Source organism: Pristiophorus japonicus, chromosome 13, assembly GCF_044704955.1.
Source record: "Pristiophorus japonicus isolate sPriJap1 chromosome 13, sPriJap1.hap1, whole genome shotgun sequence".
In the NCBI taxonomy this organism is placed as follows: domain Eukaryota; kingdom Metazoa; phylum Chordata; class Chondrichthyes; family Pristiophoridae; genus Pristiophorus; species Pristiophorus japonicus.
This window is the reverse complement of record NC_091989.1, coordinates 163,353,649-163,374,212: the sequence shown is the minus strand read 5'-3', so window position 1 is coordinate 163,374,212 and position 20,564 is coordinate 163,353,649. Positions and strand designations below refer to the sequence as shown.

General features: G+C 41.1%; 1 protein-coding gene across 3 annotated transcripts in view; it reads right to left on the bottom strand.

Annotated features, from left to right (window-relative positions):
• Positions 1-20,564, bottom strand: part of cmip (c-Maf inducing protein) — a 241,759-nt gene that overhangs the window by 140,142 nt on the left and 81,053 nt on the right. The window lies entirely within an intron of this gene.

Genomic DNA, 20,564 nt, shown 5'->3' with positions numbered 1-20,564 from the left:
TCAGTACACTACCCCCAATCCCATGTGCTTTAACTTTGCACATTAATCTCTTGTGTGGGACCTTGTCGAAAGCCTTCTGAAAGTCTAAATATACCACATCAACTGGTTCTCCCTTGTCCACTCTTCCTTTGGACTAACTTTGATTTGCAGATTGCACAAACTCTTTGCAACTATAATTACAGAACAAAATACTGACTTCCTTAAAAATACAATATATTTCTCAATGGAGTCTTTTAAAGAAATTATACAGCTTAATAAGGCATTTGTGGTGGTGGAAGTGCTAATATTGTAATTCTTGTTTCTAACTAAGAAAATGAAGTTAGCTGCCTTTGAAAAACAGCTGCATCTTTGCAATAGGTGAGCGACACTATCCTGAGGCTGTGGAATCAGCTCGTTGGCACGGTAACGGAGGGGAATTCGAAGTTGCTTCTGACTCATGCAGTGTTTGATCTGTTATGATGCTCATAACTGGAAAGCAACTAAATGTTGCAACCCTATCAATCCCACATTATGAGTCCCTTAGCAAGTCCAAAGGTATAGAACCAAAAGAATCCTTTAACTAATAACTCATGGGTTAGACTTTCCTCTTCATTTTCGGTGGTTTTCTCAGAATGGATGCTCAGCTCTTTTTCGGCGGAAAACCACCCGGCAAAAGTTTTCACTTCATTTTTTTACATGTTCCGCCGACACTTTCAAAATACCGCTGGGGAGCAGACTGCCCACGTGCACCACCAAAAAAAAACGGCCACTGTCCAAGTTTTGCCTCAGCGGTGACCTGTAGGTAAGATCGAAAAAAACGCCCACAAAAAGCTGCCGGAACAGGATGGGCAGCTAAAGGGTTTTTTAATAATTATTTTTAAATTCTTTCACGATGATTAAATTAAAAAGGGACTTGAGAATGTTTTCAAAATTTTTATTTTTTGTTTAATTGAAAAAATATTTTTTGCATTTTCCCCCCTCCCTAGGCCCAACCGCAGTCTCGGTCTAAAGTTTGAGTACTTCATCATAGGCAAGGATGACTTGCTTCCTCGCCAAAAAAGGATGAGTTCAATGAAGGACCTAATATTCCAGGTCTGGAACTACATCCTGAAGGGTGGAAGACACCCGTGCGTGGATTTTTTTAATGTGTGGTGGCCGTTGCACATCAGCCACCACACTGGCTTGACAGAGCTAGGTCTTGGTCCAATGGCAAGGGTTATCTAAAACGAATGGAGTCTTATATAGAGCCCTGGTGAGACCGCACCTGGAGTATTGTGTACAGTTTTGGTGTCCTTACCTAAAGCAGGATATACTTGCCATAGAGGGAGTGCAACGAAGGTTCACCAGATTGATTCCTGGGATGGGGGGATTGTCGTATGTGGAGCGATTGAGATGACTAGGCCAGTATTCTCTACAGTTTACTAGTACTTACACCCATTCTGGTTAAGAAATGCCCATTTTGCCAAGGATCGCGTTTAACCGCCGAGAATCTACATATAAGATCCATTTTCTCACCGGGTGGTATTTTTTCCCTTTTTTATGGAATTTTTCACCAGCGTTATTTGAAGAATCTTAGCGGTCTTTTTGGGCGGCAATCCGGCGATGGGGGGGGGGCTTTAAGGAACGTCTAGCCCTATGTGTTTTAACCTTTTTAAGGAATAATAATTAAAAGTTATAATTAGCTACTTTCTTTTTGATAAGTTAGAAACTATTTCCTCTGTCAGGAAGCATTGCACAAAGGGTAGTGGAAATCTGGAACTCTCCTCCCCAACAAAACTATCGCGTCTAGGTCAATTGTAAATATGAAAGCTGAGATTGAGAAGATTTTTGTTAAGTAATGCTATTAAGGGATATGGAACCAAGACAGGTAAAAGGAGTTAAGATACAGAGCAGCCATGATCTAACAGAATGGTGGAACAGGCTTGGGGGCTGAATGGCCCAGTCCTGTTCATATGTTTTGGGGTCCTGGATATTCTGTATTTTCTAAATTAAGAATACTAAGTAGAAGGATTCAGATTCTAATTATTTGAACATGTGTGCATTTGCAGAGTTGAAAAGGCTTTCCTGTAATAAAAACTCCAGGGATTACTTCAAAACCCTGCTGTATGACAAAGCTGCTTTTTTTTTAAATATTAAACAGCCCAGTTGTTTTTGGTCTTTGGTTTCCAAACGCACATAATGATTTTTGTTTTGATTAAAATAAGCTAATGCAGCATTAAAACAAAACAACTGATCTAAATAGTTCTGCAGTTGATAGATCCATCCAACGAAGCAACAGAAAATTGCCACTTCATTCCAGAGAGTGGATGGCCAGAAGGCAGGAGGATGGATCTCTGTGGAATAGATCCACTGACTCTCTCTCTTAGGCAGTCCCTTGCTTCCACACTAATATGAGTTCTAAGGCGACTGATGAGTCCAATGCAGGGCCTACAGTCTCTGTCACAGGTGGGACAGGTGGTGGTTATTGTTATTGACTTCCGTGTGTTCCCGGCGAAGAGACTCGAAGTGTTTAGCGCCTTCTCGGATGCTTGTCCTCCACGTTGAGCGGTCTTGGGCCAGGGATTCCCAAGTGTCGGTGGGGATGTTGCACTTTTTCCAAGGAGAATTTCAGGGTGTCCTTGAAGCATTTCCTCTGCCCACCTGGGGCTCGCTTGCCGTGTCGGAACTCGGAGTAGAGCGCTTGTTTCGGGAGTCTAGAGTCGGGCATGCGGAAGATGTGGCCCATCCATCAGAGCTGGCCAAGCGTGGTCAATGCTTCGGTGCTGGGGATGTTGGCCTGAGCAAGAACACGGACGTTGGTGCGTCTATCCTGCCAGTGGATTTGCAGGATTTTGCGGAGTCAACATTGGTGATAATTCTCCAGTGCTTTGAAGTGCCTACTGTACATAGTCCATGTCTCTGAAACATATAGGTGACTGACTACCATTGATTTCAGTCTACACCCATCTTTTATTTCTTGACTTCTCCCATTACCGTCCCCTTATACTTTGCACTATCATCCCTTTGCTCATTTAATCACTCCTGCCTTCCACCCTATCACAGACCTTTGCTCTTTCCTCCCCCCCGTCCTCCCATTTTCCCTGCCTCTCCACTTGGTTAAAAACTGTTAAATCTCCAACTTCCAGTTCTGACAAAAGATCATCGACCTGAAACGTTAACCCTGTTTCTCTCTCCACAGATGCTGCCTGACCTGCATTCTCTATTTCCAGCATTCTCTATTTTTATTATTGATTTCAATGCAGTTGGTCTGTATACAGACTCATTGGGGGGAAAAACTGTTTATTTTTGAAACAGTCCCTACTGAATTCTCATCCCTCTTCTTTCCTTATGGTACTGCTACCACGGGATCAATTTCTGAAACTAGAAGTGTGCCCTGGCACTCAAACTACAATACCCCCATTTTGTAAAATGAGCTAATTTAAAATCTGGAGTCAGTCTGGCACAAATTCAGTTCTGCTGAAGATGTTCCTGAAAGAATCCCACCCCAATCAGTTTGGCCTCAAATCATGGGTAATGAGTGTGATATCACTTCAAGCTGGGGAAGAAATGCAGATGTGAACTTGAAATTTACAAAATGGAGTTCTAACTGTTGCCAATTTAAGGATAATCCTTCCCCACTACATACATATAAACACCAAAGTTCTCACTATAATATAGTATAAACTACAGGAAGTGCAAACACGACTCTGCAAATGTTTGAAGTGGACTTTCCGTTTTGAATCACATTAAAGAGGCACAGCCTTCTTGACAAAGCTTTTGGCGAAGCGTTTCTACGACGGGAGAGGAAACACTAAAGTATAACAGCGCATCTGTCTTCTTCAAGATGCTAACAATCGGCACGTAGATGCATTTGAAACCAACGTACAGGATTGGAAACAACAAAAAGTTTGTCTAACTCATGTTGAGGAAAACAGTGCCCCTTCAACAATTAAATACTGAAATCCTATCTTGGACCTACAAATAGATGTTTGGCATATTGATAGGCAGTTGATGAACAGGGTAATTTGTCACTCATCTTTTTTGAAATGTTTATCACAGAAAGGGAGAATGTGTTGAACAGCTATCACAGCAGCAGTGGGTTAAATGTATGGCTTTGTTAAAGGAGAACTATTCAGCTAAAAAAAGCTGGTGCTCATTTAGTTCCCAAACGCTTATGTTGCTTGCGTCAATGAGGTTGGACCCACAGAGAATTCTGCCAAAAGAAATGAGAAACTGAAGCTGGTTTTGGCAACATTCAAGCTTTTGTGCTCTGCAAGTCATAGAATTTTAGAAGTGTATACAGTTGTTGAATTATTTTTTTTAAAAGGTTGGTTTAACTCACGAGGCTCTAAAAATGTTTGAATGTTTCATGAATAACTAACAGTTAAAATCACTTAAATTGTTCCACAACTAAATACTAGATCCTTTTTCAAAGATCGGTTTGTGTCCTAATGTGTTGTATTTCACAATCCTTTTACATAATATTGTCAAGGTTTGAGTTCTGCAAATCATGTTCCCTTTCGACAACCACAAATAACATTTCAATGAACAAATGATTCGGCATCTTTGGGAAGATATCTAGTAACTACAGGCAGTAATTGAGATCAGACACGGCGAATCCTCAGTTGAGTAAAATAAATCTCTGAAATGGATTAGAATGGAGGAGCTGTATCATGGGTGGAAAGGAATGGCTGGGCATTAATCAAGTGCGGCACACCTGAATTTGTGGATTCAGGTTGCTTGAAAGGCCCTGACATGTCCCCTGTGCAGACCTGCTTTCTGGCTAGGGCCTGTACCCAGAATTAAGGGTGGAATGCCAGACAAGCTGCAGGAGCAGTAATGGCCACTGGGTATGGGGCCTCCAGCCCCAAGGATTAAACCTGTGATACAAAAGGATACTTAACTTTTTGCGCTTTCTTTCTCTTGAGACAGAATGAGGCGAAAGGCTGTAAGTTCTCTCTCCCTCCCTCCACAGCCCTTTGCCTGCACCAGTATTATACACAGGCACTCCACTCTCCTTGGGATGGGAGGGGATGGTGGGGGTGGGGGGGAATGTCCCATCAATTCTGTGCAATTGTAAAGGGGATGAAGATCTAGCATCACAGGTTTTTTCTTTACTTTGCACCCGAGAAGTGAGCATTCCCCCGGTGTTCATTACCATTAGCAACATCACTATTAGAAAATTTAGGCCTTAGGGTCTTTTAGTTTGAGGCAAAAGAAATGATTTGACTGCCTGGCAGTCTAGATCTGACAGTCTGATTAACTGTGCTATAGAGGCTACTAGCATAAGATACATTGAATAACTGGATTGGATGAACATTGACAGGTTGAGATTGGCAGCATGGTTAAAAATACGTAAGGAAGTAACTCTGTTGATCAGTAGATTTTGTGACATTGGATTCAGCAGGCAATGCAATTCATCAAAAATAATGCCACCAGTTTGTTGTTTTAAAACAAGTCATTAAAGGGGCATATAGCCTTCATGAAATAGTGCTTGACAAACCTTTCTAAAAATGTATTTACAGACACACAATAAAATGAGTCAAAGCATCACCATGGCAATCACGATCCAAAAATCTTCTCCCTTACCAGACAAGAAAAGGTTTGCCAAATACTTCTTTCATGAAGACAGTGCCCCTTTAACAGAGCTGACAGCCAGAACTACCTCAGCCATAACATGAAGTGTGCATTCAACCTTTTTAGACAAAACATTCTTAGAAATGATTGCTGGAAAGCAGCTAAAGTGTGCAACCCAATCTCAGAGTCGAGTTTATGTCATCTGAACCCCTCAATCTGATTTACTGCCGTGCAATTTTCTCCCAGTTTTATAAAATTCTGTATAATTATTCTAGCTTTCATTATATTTCTAAAGAGTTTAATGCAGACATGTCCTGATTATAGAATCCAGAAAGTACAACTTGCTGAATTTAAACAACAGCACTTGATGTCAACATCTAGGTTAACTTAGGATTAAAACTTTGGAATTCTCACCCTTTTATTCAAAAAAGTATACAACTGACTTTTATCAACTCTTTGAAAACACTTTTGCATAAAGATTATTAGAAGGGTAGCAAATATTTTGATACAAGATCCTCACTGTGGTGCTGGTGAAGACCATTAAGGTATATAAATGGAATTTATTGATGACACCAACAAACCTGGCCCACCACCCTCATACTGTCTTTATAAGGTACATCACACAAGTTTCCAAAACAATTCTGAGCCCGACCCAAATCATTTTCACATTTGAGGTTGGAGTCCCGATACTGATCAATTGAGTGGTCTCTCTCTGCCCCCTACTTATTTTTAATTCTTGCTCCCACTCGAAATTAGACCTCACTTAAGGCCAGAGAACCATGGTAAGAGGGAGTAAAACCGGCTCTACACAGTCTTAAGTGGAGACCCCAGTAGCAACTGGTCTTGGATGATGTTGGGATTCCAAAGTTCCCTTGTTTTATATTAAAGACAGTCATTGACACAGATAGGACTACACATCTGCGACAAAGGACAATCTTCCAAAGCTAATACCAAAGCTAAAACGCAGAACCGTCAACATCAGGAAAACATCACACAGCTACAATCAGCAAGAGAAACACAAACTCTAAACACATTATAACATTTTGATCTTTTTTTTTTAAAACAGTCGATTGAGAGTAAAAAAAATGAATATAAGTCACACACGTGAACCAAAATGCGAGATTGTCATTCCTAATGAGTGATATTTGGCAGATAGTATGATAATGTGATGCTGTTAACTGTTTTGCGGGAGCAAGTGTTCTGTGACATAAAACAGGAAGTGTAAAAGGAAGTGTCATTGTTCCATACCCTTATAATTCTACAAAAATGTTTGTGTAGCAAACAGGAAATAAGCGGAATTGACTTCAGCTAAAATAGCCACAATAAATGAACATACAGCTAAGATCAAAGATTCATGCAGTATAAAGTTATGTTTTTTGGAGAGAGTACCAGTCAGCTCCTCTTAGATAATTACTTCTATTTAATTAAACAAAAGCAAATCAAATGTAAAATCTCAATTGTGCCAACAATCCCATGTTTAGTGGATTTGTTCCTGGTAATTAATTGAGAGCTAATGCCACTCTCTCCATGTACAGAAGGAAACAGGAGCATTTCAGCCACTCAACCTCACCGTCGCCAGTCTCGGTGATATTTGTGCTAATACTGCAGGCAAAGGTGGCACCCACCATTGCTGCTGGTGGAGAACACTAGGTTTGGTGGGTGCTCACTGCTTTGCAGTAACCAGCAGTTTGACATTACCAGTTTAGTGCCCACTCCAGCCGTGCTGTCGGAATGGGGTATGAGGTTGCCAAGGAGCTTTTCACTCTTTCACTCATTTCCTTCTTTTTGAATGGATGACCAAGTCTGACCACAAGATAACCTATCTATCATAAGAAAGAACAAACTTACATTTATATAGCTCCTTCCATGACCTTAGGACTTCCCAAAATGCTTTACAGCCAATGAAGTACTTTTGAAGTGTAGTCACTTAATATAAAGCAACTAAATTTACCTATTCCCAGAATGGGTGCAAGTTGTAAATTATCTCCTAATTAGTTGTAAAAGAGTTCACACTATAGCCTAGAAATTGTTGTTGGTGTAAAGCTTTAGGCCAATATGCCTAACAATGTTTGAAATGGAGCATAATGCTCACTACCGCCCAGTTCCCATGACTAACAACATTGCTGAATGAAGAATTTACAGTGTGAGTGCTAACATGCTCAATTTGTGCATTATAGCAATTAAGCCAACACATAAGATGGAACTGCTCTGTATTGCAGCAGTAATGCATCACTGGTGTGATGCATTAATCTCACACAAATGGAAATGGCATTAATGGAATAGCTGTTGTGGTGAAGCTGGAACCTTCATTGAAAAGTGAAAAACCAAAAAAAAATGAAAAACACAAAAAAAAACCAAAAAAAGGAAAAAAGGGCCTTGTAAATGTCTGGTGTGTCACCCAGGTCGGGTGGCACGGTTTAATGTTTTATGTTTTTGCAGGTAGACTCTAAAAGAGTTTCATTGAAAAGTGAGCAACTTCAAATTTTCTTTTTGCGGTCTAGCTTTGTGTGAACTATGGAGACAACATTCAATGTTCCACCAGCATTGGACTTTGGCAAGACCAAAAAAGAGATGCCTGTAATGTCAGGTGGGCGCGCTGTTCAATCTCGCTGCTCCTTTATATGGTGGGTCTCTTGAGCTACCTAGCAATGAGAGAAGGCATATCCTAATGAGGCTGGTGTTTAGTGGAAAAGCATCAACAAAGTTACACCATCTCCTTCAGGAAACCTTCCGTAAATAGTGTTGCATCAGTGGCTGTCAAAGCTAGCATGGTCCTCACTATCTAATGTATATCAGGCTCCTTCTAGGGTGGCACTGGGGACATTTGCAGCGTTAGGTAGTTGGGTGTCATAGTGCATTAGTAAGTAGTGCCAACCACTTCAAAGCTGACAACAGCAGCAGTGTGAGAGGCCAAAACAATTCTACAGAACCGCTGGTTTTCCAAGAGTTCAGAGGGTCACTGACTGCACTCAGGTTGCACTGAGGCCACGATGCTGTGTTTTAAAAGTTTTATCTCAATGTGCATGTGGTATGTGATCATTAGCACAGAATCATGCAGGTCAATAACTGCTTCCCTGGGAAGCTCTCTTGATGACTTCATTTTAAGGTGATCATCGGTACCAACCTTATTTGAAGAGGAATGAAGAGTGGATCCAGGGACATAAAGGCCACTCTATGCAGCCTTGGATCATGACACCCATGTGTTAACCAGATAGATCAGAGCACAGATGCAACGAAGCTTATGCTACAACCAAATGATCAAACATACCATTGGTATCTTATAGCTTCGCATGTCGGAACCGATTGGGGCAGCCTTACAGTACAACTCCCTCACTCAGGGTTTCCAGAATAATTGTCCTCTACTAAATTCTCCATAATTTCACCGTGAAACAGGCCCGATTTTAACCTAACCCACTCGGCAGAAATGTGGCAGGTTTGAGCCAAACACCAGATTTGCACCCCGCCCGACATTACCCTCAATTGACTTCAATAGAGCGGAGAATTGGATGGGTGGGGGATTGTATTCGGTGTTCACCCCAAATCCCTCCCATTCCCAATGTGCAGATTAGGTTAAAATTGGAGCAGAAGTTTCAGCGTGTGAGTCGACAACCAGGATGGCAAATACCAAATACATGGCAGACTAAGAAGATGCCAAGGAACAATTAGCAGTGACACCAGCAATGCATCAAAGAAGACTGGTGCAAGGAGCACAACGTCCAGATACCTCCCAAGGACTACCAGAGTGGCAGCTATTCCTAATGGGGCAAACCAAGTAATTGTGCCCAAAACCCTTGCCCACATTTACATGCTTTATTCTTTCAAATACTATCTACTGGCATGTTATGCTGGGCTCCTGCTGTAATGCAACTGATAAATACTCAGCAGAATGTAAGTGTAATGCACTGTGCAAGTGTTTCCTCTATTATGTCATCATCATAGGCGGTTCCTCCAACAAGGATGACTTGCTTCCACATGAGTTCACAGATGTTTCAATGAAGGACCCGATATTCCAGTCCTGAACTCCAATTGAAGGGTGGAAAATGCCTGTGCATGGATTTTTTAATGTGTGGTGACCGTTGCACATCAGCCACCACACAGGCTTGACAGAGCTAGGCCATTATCCAGTGGCAAGGGTTAACCAGGACGACTGGAGATCTGCTCTGCTGCACGGACCTAGTGCGCACACATATCGCAGTGTGGGCAGGCCCGTGCTGCCCCATGACCCTCGGCTCTTCTGGGCCCCGTACCCTCATTTCCCGCAACTCCGCCACGATCTCTCACCGCTCCTCCGCCACAAACATTCACCGCACCTCCGCCACGATCTCGCACCAAATCTCAGCCATGATCCCTTCCCGCTCGTCTGCTTTACCAGAGCCCTGCCAATGCTCCTGCCCACGCTCCAAACAATGATCTGGGTCCTGATGACATCACCCAGTCGCCCACCTCGAAGTCGTCGCACACTTGGAGCAGCTCGCGCTGGATGTTGTAGCGGTATGCTCCAGCTCTTATACTTCCCGACCTGTGGAGCTGTTCTCTCACAGGTCGGGGGGCCACTATTATGTAGTGCATGAATGTTGACAGCTTGATTGCTTTATTTCATATATGTGACTCCTAACCTAGCACGCCTTCCAAGTGATTCCCTTGTGGAAGGAGTGAGCATGCTACTGGCAGTCTGCTGGGATTCTGCTGGCCCTCGACTTTCTAAGGATGTGCAGTATAAGGGACCTCAAATGTGAGCCAACACCTTAGCATTCACCGCCTCACCTGTCAGTATTCAATTTAAAAGTCATTTAATGTTTTGGGCCTAATGCCACGATACCACTGACTCTATAAACGTAAAGTGTCATGGCTTAAGTTGACAGGTTTTCACAAGATATTTCGCTACGAGGTTGTTGTTAGCTAACTGGTCACTGCCTGACTCCATGATTGGAGCAGAGATTCTTTCTGTTGGGCGGTGGGGGTTGGGGGTGATTCTGGACCCAATCCTTCTCTCCTTGACCTTTGCACTAAGGCTTGTAGCTCCTGGCCTATAGACTCTGTAATGCCCAATTCTACAGTAATTTTGCTGGGTAAGCATCTGGTTTTGTACTCCCAATACAATTACAGGTGTTTAACTGCCTCCTAATTGCAGTTTACCGATGATTACGATGATGAGTGTTTCTCTCCTTTCATTAGCTAGCTCACTGTGTGGGACATATAAACCACATTTTAGCCCACAGACTAAAAATGAGTAACATTACAAGTAAACCAGTGGTTTCTCCTAAAAGCTCTAAGCACAGTTAACCTCTGAATAGCATACAAACATCAACTATTGGGCTTTTTATTATTCACTGAGCCACCATGACACACTAACTCTATGAGCTTCACGTAGAAAATTAAAAACTTATGACAATGCTTCTTTTGAATCTGCCTCAAAGATGCATTCAAATGAGCTGCATCTGAACTGTGTGTGCAAATGCTATGCCACGTGTTCGGGTGCAAAGCGATTGACTGTCATTTAAGACGCAAGTTGAAATTTCCTGTAATGTAATACAAACTCTCCATGTGTTTAAACATACTTCCTGCCCCCAAACAATGGAAAACTCTGGTTCAGTGTTGAGATGATGATCACTGGAAACGTTACTGCAACCAGTCAACCCCTCCCCCAACAACCTCAAGTCAAAATACATTGTGCAAACCTGCCATGGTACTTTAATTGTGTTGAGTCAGTGGTATCGTGGCATTAGGAAGTAAGTCCTAAACATTAAATGGCCTTTAAATTGTGTGCTGACAGGTGGCATGATGAATGCTAAATTGTTGCCAAGAAACAAAGAAGATACTCTATGCATGGATGCACCCTTGCACCGTTACGGAGTGTGGTTTCTGTGTGTTTACATCACTGTGGTATCTGTCACGTTTGACAGGTAATGTTTGCCTCAGCTTTTAAAAGTACAAGGGTCCCTGGGTAATAAGGAGTTCCCATACAGAATGGCACTCAACATTTCTAGTTGATATTTTGTCTTATTAACAATGCAAAATTTAAACAATAGACAGGGAAATCTCCCACCCTTGCCCCCATCCCCACCCTGAGCACTGTCACACCCAGCATTCATCTGTTGGGAGATTTCAGGAAACATTTGAATAGTGTATTTTGCTGTATTACAAATTCAGCGACTGCATTTTGTAGATATTAAATTATGTTAAATGACACTTATGTGAAAAATATTTTTCGCTTGAAGTGATTACAAAATCCAGATATTAAGAACTCCACCAATAAACAATGGAAGAATTACAATGATGGTTGTATCAGAAAGTGGTGAAAGCAGAATCCAGAATAGCTTTTAAAGAGGAAGCGGATAAATATTTCACAAAGAAAAAAAGGGTATTGGGAAAGGACACGGGAATGGGACTAAGTGGATTATAGCCCTTTCAGAGAAGGATTTCTTCTGTGTGTTTAAATTTTATTATTCTTGATTTCACTATCCTCTACCCTGCCTCTAAGTTAGCTTCATTAGCAGGTTGGTTAATTATGTTTGTTAAAGGAGCACACAGAGTCTGGGAATAGGGACAGGCTGGAGGTGAGTGAGATCAGACACTGTGAGGGATAGGGAGAGGCTGGAGGTGAGTGAGATCAGACACTGTGAGGGATAGGGAGAGGCTGGAGGTGAGTGAGATCAGACACTGTGAGGGATAGGGAGAGGCTGGAGGTGAGTGAGATCAGACACTGGGGGGGATAGGGAGAGGCTGGAGGTGAGTGAGATCAGACACTGGGGGGGATAGGGAGAGGCTGGAGGTGAATCGGATCACATACTGTGGGGAATAGGGAGAGGCTGGAGGTGAGTGAGATCAGACACTGTGGGGGATAGGGACAGGTTGTAGGTGAGTGAGATCAGACACTGTGGGGAATAGGAACAGGCTGGAGGTGTGTAGCAGCAGACAAATAACATTTACAATGGTGGTGCTGACAGTAACATTTTCTAAAGTTAAAACTGAACTTAATTGCATGCTTTTAAAATGTGGATGATAGAATTGCGATGCACATCTTTTTTTCTCAATCTCTCTTCCACCTCTGAACCACTCCATCCTCGTTCAACACCTCTCTATGCAATCCAACTCCAGGACACTGCTTTCTCCTGGTTCTGCTTTCAGCTGGCTCAACACAGGCATACATTGTTTGCCAACAACTTGCATGGTAAGCTTTGGTGTAACCCAAGGGTTCACCTTTGGCACCCTCCATGCTACTCATTATCCAGAAGCAGTTGATGACATCCAGTTCTATCTCACTGCCTCCTCCATTGACCTCAAATTGCCTGTCTGATGAGGCAAACCTCCTCCAGATGAATATTAGCAATACTAAGGCCATTATTTTCAGTTCTTGGCAACATCGGAGAGCTTCCAGCCTCGAGTCCATCAATCTTCCAGGAACCATCTCCAGCTGAGTCAAGAATTGCAAAACCTGCACCCTGTTTAACCCTGAGCCCAGCGTTCTCCATCAAATCCATTCTGTTAGCAAAATTGCTTGCTTACCCTCTGTAAAATGACCCATTCCTCTTTTGCTACCCTTGTCTGTGTTTTTCTCACCTCAAAACTTGATTTTTCCAAAGCCCCTCTTGGTGGTGTCTCCACATCAACCCTCCATAACCTTCAACTCGTTCTAAATACCACAGTCACCATCTTTGCTCACACACACTAAGTCCAGCACTCCTCTCCAAACCGCACTGGTCATCGATTCCCCAGAATGTTGACTTAAAAATTCTCGTCCTTGTTTTCCACTTCTCCACAGCAGAACTCCATACTTCTTTGATGATTTCTTCCAGCTTTATGGCCCTCCATGCAGCCTCCTCTCCTCAAACACTGACCGTCTTTTCACCCATCCCTCCATCATCAGCGCTTATTTGGTATTGTGGTGATCACATTCATGGACCGTATTGTATAAAACAGGAATGGAAAAATGATGAATACTATGTTCAGCCACTATACTGCTGCCCTCCAGGATTTTCCACTCAGTTCCCTCCATCTTCAAAAAAACCTTCTCAAAACCCTCCCCTTTGATTATTCCTTTAGTTCTCCATCCAAGCTCTTCATTCCCCTCCTCTTTCCTCATGTTTTGTGTCTATTGCTTCCCTTTTCTCCTTAATATGAATTGCTCTGAGATGCTTTCCTGCATGGAAGTTATTGTACCAGTAGCATTAGTATTCATGGTAGTGGTAGTAATACTATTCGTATTCATTCTTCATTTAAGCATTCTTCTTTTACATAAACAGTTCAGGAATATGATAAGCACGATGCTAGGTAATAACCGATGGCAGTTACAGAGAAGCATTTCTTACAATAGCTTTATTGGAGATACTCAGATTTCAAGATAAGTTGCTTCAAAGTTTGGCTCCTCTGATTTACAGCACTGGATAAAGAGGCTGTTATGCATGGAGATAGCACTCCTTCGGCCTCCAAAGCCCTGTGTGCACCATTAAACTGTAAGGGATTGGATCTAGATCATCTATCCAGCAAATTCCAGGGATACTATACCCTCTGTCTGCCTGCTAAGGAAATTGGATACAAACAAAACAACACAAATTAACATCTGGAAGTCAGACAGAAAATAACTTGTTATGAACAACAACAATTTCTATATGTGTGTCAGACATAGGCACAGTTAATTCTGATTGGTACTGCAGTATTCACTTTGGTCAAGTTGTTTAAACTCAAGGAAAGAAAGCAATTGAATGTGCAAAAGACAATAGATGGACAGAAAGGCTAGGAAATACAGCCTCCAGTGCCTTCCTATCCATACAACTTTCCAGAATAAAGCTTTATTTTTCTCATTGACAGGAAATGCTCACGTCTGTCAGATACATGGTGGAAAATTACAGATAGGAACAATATAAATAGAAATTAGCAGCATACAAACAGAATGCAGTTTTTACACGTGGGAACCTTATCAGGTCATGTTATCAAGAACTGACCTCTTCTACTGACTTTAATAAAGCTTCAGTTAAGACCAGGGAACCAATTAAGTTTTCAGTTCATATTATATTCTCTTGTTAATAATAAGAAAATTACTATTTCTTGCCTCCAAGGAGATGTCTTAGATCAGGTTAGCTTTTGGCAAGAGATCAGGTTGGCATTAAAGCAGTCATCCGATGCCAAGGTATCCCTTATTCTGTAAAAACCATCACTGCTAAATTAATTGAACTACATTTATCTTCCAATTCGCAACACAAACTTCCACAGCCAGAATGTAAAGGATATATCTTCAGTAGTGGTGAGTTATGGCAGTTCTTTGCTGAAAAAGATTGACCCATAACTCATTTCCAGATGTGAGTTTGGTTGCTATTTTGTGTAAACGGAAACAAATAGTATTTTTGGATACTTCATTTAATAAGTGGGCATGTTACTCCACCAAAGTTCTACACACGGGAGAAGATCCTGGTTTGATGTCTGGAGACCATACAATTCTGGTTAAAGATTACTTGTGTGAAGTAATACTTTGGATTTTCACCAAATAACAATTCTGTTGGTCATTAAAGTAACCAATGCACGAGAGTAGAGCTTACAATATATATCAGAATTCTGCTACCTGCAGTAAGACAGGATGAAAAAAACATATCATACTGCCATATAACCTATATAGGGATATTAAGGGAACCAAGGGATATAGTGCAGGAAAGTGGAGCTGAGGTAGAGGATCAGCCATGATCTCATTGAATGGTGGAGCAGGCTCGAGGGGCTGAATGGCCTACTCTGCTCCTAATTCTTATGTTCTTATGTTATGTTCTATATCACTACAGACTGTACAAAAACAAATCATGGATTTGGGAATAATCTGCTTGTATTAGGACTGCATGTGGACGGATTGAACTATATTTGAAGCGATCTAGAACAGAAATGCAGAGTTTCAGTGAAGCTGTAGAATCAGTCCAGTGTATAAAGAATGAATTTACAAACAAACACTTGAAGAGAAGTTGCCTAAATGAATTAGCCACTGGTCTGCTCAAATCAATGGTAATATACCAAATACCTATCTGAAAGTTTCCAAATATGCAGAAAAATCAATATTTGCAATTAAACCGCCCGGTCAAATTCATCCCTTACAATTATTTAACACTTTTAAAGTTTTATGAGGTAATGCAGCTTCTAATCTATGCATAAACTAGGTCTGTATTTCCTTGAGTATAGATGCTTAAGGGGTGATCTAATTCAGGTGTAGAAGATGATTAAAGCATTTGATCAGGTAAAAAGATTTTGTCTGGTGGGGGAGTACAGACAAGAGGGCATAACCTTAAAATTAGAGCGACGCCATTCAGGTGTGATATCGGGAGGAAATCTGGAACTCTCTTCTCCAAAATGCTATTGATGTTAGGTCAATTGAAAATTGCAAAACTGAGATTGATTTTGTTAGGTCAGGGTATTAAGGGATATGAAGCCAAGGTGTGTAAATGGAATTATGATACAGATCAGTCATGATCTAACTGAATGCTGGAACAGGCTCGAAGTGCTGAATGGCTTACTCCTGTTCCTATATTCCTATGATGAATTTTTGAAAAATAAGTTTGTAAGAAACATAATTTCAGGTATCACTGTTATGTGAGCATGAAATTGGCTCCAAAATCAGGAATGTTGAAATGTTTTCAGATATCTCAAACAACCTGCGTTTGTGTGAAGATAGCAAAGGTAGCCTTGGAAGAAGTGTCGCAAATTGAGAGAACTAGGCCCCTCATCAAAGGCAGCAGTGGCTATAATAGCGGAACAATACAATGGAACTAAGACCAGATGTGAGCCACTGAACTAAAATATATGACTTTATGGTCTGATTAGTTTTAAACATCAGATCCTGCTCTTAAATATATCTTTAGAAATGTTATGAAGCAATAAAGCTTGTAGTTTTTAAAGATGAAAGTCCCATCTATAAGCCCCAGGTTTTAGATCCCTTTTATCTTTTCAATATTAGTCTAATTTATGAACAGTACAAAACTACTGGTAGCACTATTCTGAAACAATTCTAAATGAAGTATGCATTTACTGTGCATTCAAGCACTTTGCAATCCATTTGGTACAAGGCCAAGGTCTTTCATTATGCACTCATATACAAAACATTAGATAAGAGTGTCTACTATGAACTGAATGCTAAAGCAGGCTCAGGTAAACAAAGGCACATTTCTGAAACATTTTTGAAAATAAATTTTAAAAACTGTCTTTAAATACTCATGTACATGGTTTAAAATGGAAACTATGGAGAGACCGAGAGCTCATGGTGCATACCTGACCAATTGAAACTTCCCCTTTGTGAGGACTCAATTGTTGAGACTTAATGGCTGTTTTTGCGAGAGTGAACCACAATCATACAGGAATATATTTAACAGATATACAAAGACTCGACAATTTTCATTTTCATGCAGTTTAGCTCTGTCATTATCAAGCTGAACACTCAACCACAAATGCGCACATTTAATTCAGTGAAAGGCTGTTCAGTGCATTCCTAAAAGCCACACACAGGCAGCAGTATTGCACTCTGTTTAATACTGCAATGATTTCAATAACAGCCAAATGCATAAAACAAGCCAGAGAGCAGTCACATTAATTTCCATTGTGAAAATGCAGGCTTTTCTGGAAATGTTCGAGCAGCTTCAGCTTTTGGCCTTAATAATTAACCAGGGTTTATATTGGCATTAAACAGTTCAATAATGGAAATGACTGCCAAACACTGGAAGCAAATTCAGCCATTACCAACAAACTAACCTCAGTCAGTATATCACGATTTTATTTATCCTCCAAACGTGACTTATGGCCATGAGCCTCCATTCCAGGAATTGCCAGCTTCAACCATAGATGTTCACTTGCATGTAACATTTGGTGCACCTTCAAAGTAACCATTAGGTGAACAGCTATTTCCTGACCACCCGTGTCACCATTTATAACCTCAACCTCTCTCCTAAGTCACCACTTACAACTTCAGCCATGTTAGAGAGTAGAGAGGAAGACTGAAGCGCAGAGTAAACCAGGATATTTGTGCATTTCCTGAAGCACCAGAGGCTTGGGAGTAGCCCTGTCCATTCAGCTGGTGAACCAGGGGTGATGCAGAACTAAATATAACACAAATCAAACAATTTATAAATATGTGCTATATTGCATACGGCATATACGGCACAGAAACAGGCCATTCGGCCCAACCAGTCCATGCCAGCATTTATGCTCCACTTGAGTCTCCTCCCATCTTTCCTCCTCTAAATCCATCAGCATAACCCTCTATTCCCATCTCCTCCATATGCTTGTCTAACCTTCCCTTAATTATTGGTGTTGCAATATTATCCAAGCCAGAAGCTTTCAATTGTTGATATGATCTTTGGACCGTTGAACACTGATGACCCATTGCAGTTTTCTAAATACACTCAACATCAGAAAGTTCAGAAGTCAACTCTCTCTTCCCGACCACCCTACAAAAAGTGTTGACAGGGACAGTTGGAGAAATGATTCAGATAGCAATCAAAATGTCAAATCTAAATAAGGATTAAAGTTGCATAATCTGTACTCTGATCCATTTTACAAGTGCAGGTTAAAGTCTATAATGTATTGCCCTTGTGCTGCATTATCATAGTTGTTTAATTTCAGTTCCAGTTGGTTGCTGGTAGCTCTGCTTCAAAATTAGCCGAAGAATTCAGATGTTACTACAGTATAGCTTAGTCAGTTTTGAATGTCTGAATTTGACCAGAAAGTAATAAAAGCACATGGTGGCAACATGGGCCCTGCAGCTTTCAGAGGGAAGTGAATAGTTTTATTGTCATAACACCAACCGTCTCAGTATGACGTGGCCATTTTACAGTATTTTTCAGATGTCAGCCCTAGCTCAGTGGTAGCACTTTCTGTGAGACAGAAGGTTGTGGGTTCAAGCCCCACTCTACGACTTGAGCACAAAATCTCAGCAGACATTTGAACACAGTACAGAGGGAGTGCTGCACTGTTGGAGGTGCTGACTTTCAGATGAGACGTTAAACTGAGGTCCCATCTTTCCTCTCAGGTGGATGCAAAAAATCCCATGACAATATTTTGAAGAGCAGGGGAGTTCTCCCAGTGTCCTGTCCAACATTTATCCCTCATTCAACACCGCCAAAACAGTTTAATTAGTCACTTCTCTCAGTGCTGTTTGTGGACCTTGCTGTGCACAATTTGGCTTCTCCATTTCTCTATATTGCAACAGTGACTACACTTCAAAAGTAATTTGGGATGTCCTGAGGTCATGAAAGGCACTATATAAGTACAAGTCCTTTCTTCCTATTTGTACAATCCTCACTGGGTGAAATAATCAGAAAAATGATTTGCTGGGGAGGAATCCTGGACACAAGTTAGAAATGTGTTTGTCTGGTAACTGACAACCCAGTGACCACCTCTTGATTTACCTTGCCCTCCCTCCTACTCTTCAACGTCACAGTCATCAAGCCCTATGAATGGAGTGTTAGAAGGGTAGTAGAGGTAGCAGTATGAGGGTACAATATGCAAGTAAGAGACGACCATAAGTTAATGCCATTGTAGCTGTAATGTATGCACCTCGGATAATGCTCACAGCTTTGTAGAGCTGTTGAGTTGTGAGTGGCTTAGCCAGTCACGTGATGTTCACAAGACTCAATAAAACCCCAGCCAGTTGGGTTCAGGGTGTCCACGATGAGGCTGGTGGTTGTGTGCCTCGTGGATGAACTGTAATGTGTCGTGTGATTGTTAAACCTTTGCTAATAAACCAACTACTTCTTAATAGCAATGTGTTGCTATAAATTCTTAAGCAAAGAACCCATGAAGCAAATATATTACAATAACCATATTTATTCAAACCTCAGAATAATACAGGACTTGAATTTGCTGAGGACTCTTTAATCACCAATCCCTGACCTTCCTACAATGCGTATGTTACTGCTTAATTAACATACTGTGCTTGTATTGGATGATAAGAAAACACCAACACGGGTGGCTACCGGATGTGATACTCACTGATAGCTACTAGAAGTGACACATTAACACTGATAGGTACTGCATGTGACACACTTCCCTTCCCCATCACACATTATATCACCACAGATTGAACTAAACAGAAACATTTAAGCCATTTAGCTCTGGCTCCAGCTACAGACACGTAGGAAACTTTTGGCAGGACATGAAATGTCATGTGCGTAAATATATTTTATTGCTTTGAGTATATATGCTGCCTTTTTGATTAAAGCGACAGGCAAATCTGAATCTAAGGATTGAATATTCACAGATTAATCTAAACCAGCTGAATCAGACCACTTGAATTTGTTGTTTATTGCCAGCTGGAAACCACAGAAAAATCTACTGTCCACCAGGAGGAAGAGTGGTGTCAGCATTGCCAAGAGGTCCTTCCAAGATCTCAGGCTCCTGCATCACCATTTTAGAAAAATACATCAAATTGAGAATTGACGACTTTAATATATTCTTGGGCCCGGTCACTACTTGACCACCTGCCCTGAAGTTCACCAGCAATGGACTGAATGTCTCTGCTCAGTTCTGAAGTAGAAAATAAAAATGGTTGAAAGTTGAGATCCAACAAATGATATTGATGCAAATAGGTTTTTCCAGCATGACCACACAGATTGAATGTGATAATCTCACTGTGTTGATGTAATGATTATTCTTAATTCATTATTTTTTATTGATGATCAGTTTTAATTAATCATGTTCTGTTTTTGAGTACGCCTTTAAGTAGATTAGTACCATGATGTATTGAATTAACAACCTATATTGTGTAACGTTGGACCTAACAAGTAGCACATGTACCTAACAAGTTTGTAACAGTGTTAGAGTCACCTTTTGCCTTAATATATTGTGAATTTTATCACTTATTCTTATTCACTTGAATGAACGAGGATGGTAACGTACCACATATCGGCATGTCTAATTTGATTTGTAATGTGTATGAATTGCCATTTGTCTAGAATACAGCATGTGACTGTCATAGACATCTGTGATATAGAAATATTCTAAATATAAAGGAAAGCACCCTGAAGGCAGTCATGCGCTATAGCCTTGGACAAATTGAAAACTACCGT